This window comes from Schistocerca piceifrons, chromosome 9 (assembly GCF_021461385.2).
Source record: "Schistocerca piceifrons isolate TAMUIC-IGC-003096 chromosome 9, iqSchPice1.1, whole genome shotgun sequence".
NCBI classification, from domain to species: Eukaryota; Metazoa; Arthropoda; class Insecta; order Orthoptera; family Acrididae; genus Schistocerca; species Schistocerca piceifrons.
The window spans coordinates 96,705,926-96,709,337 of NC_060146.1; the positions used below are offsets into that span (position 1 = coordinate 96,705,926).

Genomic DNA, 3,412 nt, shown 5'->3' on the forward strand with positions numbered 1-3,412 from the left:
TATGGAACATTGACAATAAGCAAAGCTCAATATCAGCAAAAACACTAATATTCTGCCTTAACATTAGTCACACTCAGATTAACTGCACTGAGGTTCAACAGCACAACCAATACTGCATTAATATACTACAGAAAGACAAAACACAAAACATGGAAAACAGTAACTAACAGATGGAGAATGGAAGCAGACAAATATAAATTCACCATTTTATAGCACAAACACACTCCCAAAGCAAAAATGGGACACTGTACCTTCATTCTCCGTACATACCACAAGTGGCTCCATTTGAGCTGACAGACACAGATTTGGGTTGGCTTGGTGGCAGAATAGTTTAGATTTTGACACAGAGTGTAAAAATCTGAAATGAAAAAATTCTATTACCTCCTAAACTAACTTAAGAGGCAACAGTTCCTATGTATGTTACACTAAAATAATATTCCACTATTAACATCCAGTATCTAAATGTTCTCCAGACACAAATTGTCTTAACACAGGGATCCCCCATTTTGGTATCTGCAGCATCTTGATGTCAGCCTGTTTCATCGAATATGTTACAGCACAATATTCTGGTGCAAGATGGTAACATCTCACATGCCACATTGTACCAAGGACATAAAAAATAAACATCCCTGCTAAAGGCTGATTTAAGGAAGTACTGCCCAATACCACTTTACAGTATGAAAAGATCTATACTTTCCCCAGCACAATAAAAAATTGTGATGTTCAAATTCTACACACTATGAAATATTCCTATCAACTGTCTGTGGAAAACAAAAAATACTGCTGAATATCCTACTGTTTCTATACACTACTCATCAGACTCATAGCATCTTCATATTACAGTTATATATGCACCAGTACTTACAGGAAGCTGTGACTCATTCCACATACAAGCCTGTCGCTTACACAAATGACACTACAAATAAATATCATTACAGGTAATATCATTAATTCCATTGTTTGGATCTGGAATATCAACTCAAGCAACCTCCTGACATAGCCAAGACCTCAGACTAGGTGACATTATTGTCTCCACTAAAAGAGGAAAAGGAACAAAATAGGTTAACTGATAATTCATCCAACCTAATGTAGAACTCTGGTTTCAGTACACTGCATCACAACATCCTCAAAAACAAAAAAGGTAAAGCATGCTTTCACTGGTGGTAGGAGAACAGCGTAATGACGACAAATATAGAAACATCTCAAATAAATTTTACCCCCCCCCCTTTCTCACAGGATTTAAACGATATTGTAAACACAAACAAAATACATCTGGCCACTACAGATACTTGCAGAAGCCTACAAAAGGCACTTCGAAGACTATACCATTGAACCACGTCATTTGCTAGATAAGCAAAGACAGTTAAATGGACGTTCTGCTTCTGCATGTAGACGTCACATGCCATGTTGTATCACACATCAAATCAGAGGTCCAGTACTGTTGGTTGGACTCAAGAACAGGTACCTGTTCATTTGCTACACATTTAAAGCCAAATCTATGGTAAGCATACTGTACCGAACAAAGATCTCCAGCCATTCGGGTAGATTACAGCACGGGCAGTCATTCTCTGAAGAGAAAGAAAAGAAGAACATTAATTTTCGGTGAGACTTCAAACAATGTATTTTAAATAACAATTCTTACATCATTTTGCAAAATTCCACGAGATTAAAAACTATCAGTTATGACGTGTTCTTAAGTATGTGGCAATTAATTTACTGCGATGGCCATATATTTTTACATTAAATCTAGTAACACTACATAGAGCACTTTTTTCTGATTTGTTCCGAAATGCTTTCAAAGAAATAGTTGAGTATTTTATTGCGCATCATATGTATTTGGTCAAAGCAGACGGGCGGGATCCGACGCTTCCGTATTTAAAATTATTTGGTAACGAAATTCTATGTGGCATGAACAAAGGATAGAGTGGCATAGCCAAGTAAATATGTAACACGTGTAGCATATCTACAGCAGAAGTAGACGTTCTAAACTTAAGCATGAAATTTAGGTAGGATAGTGTAGCCTTAAACCTGTTTCCGGTAGCCCGATTTTGAATTAAAACCATATTACAGATTCAACATGGCGAACACGTGGAAAGACAGTACACGTAAAATGGCTCCCGCTATTCATATTAAACTGCATACGAAACCGAAACCTTCATTTCTCGATGTTTATTTCACTGGTTAACACTTCTGTTCCGCATCGTGCTTAAACTCTTTCGGTCCTGAACACATGTAAGTAGTAGTGCTAGAATTCTACCACTATCCTAAACCAGAAATAAACCACGTGTATACCTATGCCGCTTTACAGCTAACGTACTGTTCACAAAATGCAGGCGTCTGTGCAGGGAAATACGTCACAACATAAAATACCAGATGCATACTACATAAATCGACTAGCAATGCATTCTTCGTCACTCAACAGACTCTGCCGTCTAAACTATTTGTAAAATACTATTTGCAAACGCTTACCGTCAGCCATTACAGATGTTCGATTATCAAACACTCAAACAGCAACTACACCTGATACAGCAAGAATAGAACTGCGCTCGTTGTCTCGCCTGAGTGACTCATCATTGCTTTAGCTGTGCCAACATATACGACTTTCTTACGCCATGTTTCGTGGTGTAATCGATTACATGCTGGATTATTTTGCACCAACAATAGGTAATGAGCATCATAAACAAATTCGACAACAGAGCAAAAAATAACTGATGACAGGAAATTCGCAGAACATGAAATTCTGCTTTAAAGACATAAATCCCAAAAATATCCGTAGCGGTAACGGAATAATAGTGAAGTATTTTGTCGATTGTTCTACCAGTTTCCGAAAAATGGTACAATTATCAACATTTCCTCAAAAAAATTGTATGTAACGGAAACAATAGCAATAGTAAAACCATTTAAATAACGAGCAGTGTACGAGAGATAATGTTATGGCCCGATTAAATTTTATGTACCGCAGCCACGACGTAGTGTGATTAGGCCCATGTAGTCAGCGACCCTTGAATGCAGGGAAATATGTGGCATTTGTGTTAATTTCTCGTATACCCGCAAACGATTTCTTATAAGATGTTTCGTTGACGAGAATAATTAATTTACTGAGATGACGATGGTTTGCCCAATGAGCTATTTGTAAACAAAGGCGAGAGTGCTGATAGATATGACAAAAGAAAATTGTGCATTTTCTTTTCTCGAAAGATCAAGAACGACCAACACGGGTGTAATCGACAGATAAGCACCATAGAGGCCACTGACAAATTTCTTAAATACAATCCGGCGTGGGTGTCATACGATAGCGTGAGAAGGAAGTTTATCTGAAATCGGCCACGTGACGACCCTCGCGCTGTGGAGAGAGATCTTTGTCTAGACCACCGAATTCGCGAAAATGTTGCTAAGAAATAAAATTGCTATG

At 37.8% G+C, this 3,412-nt stretch overlaps 1 long non-coding RNA gene across 1 annotated transcript; it reads right to left on the reverse strand.

Moving 5' to 3' along the window:
- Window positions 1–258: 258 nt before the first annotated feature.
- LOC124717014 lies at window positions 259–2,519 on the reverse strand. The gene is made up of 3 exons (XR_007005697.1): window positions 2,470–2,519; window positions 1,517–1,568; window positions 259–358 (listed from the first exon to the last, which is right to left on the reverse strand). It is a non-coding gene; the product is annotated as an uncharacterized LOC124717014 (long non-coding RNA).
- Between the last annotated feature and the right edge of the window lie 893 nt (window positions 2,520–3,412).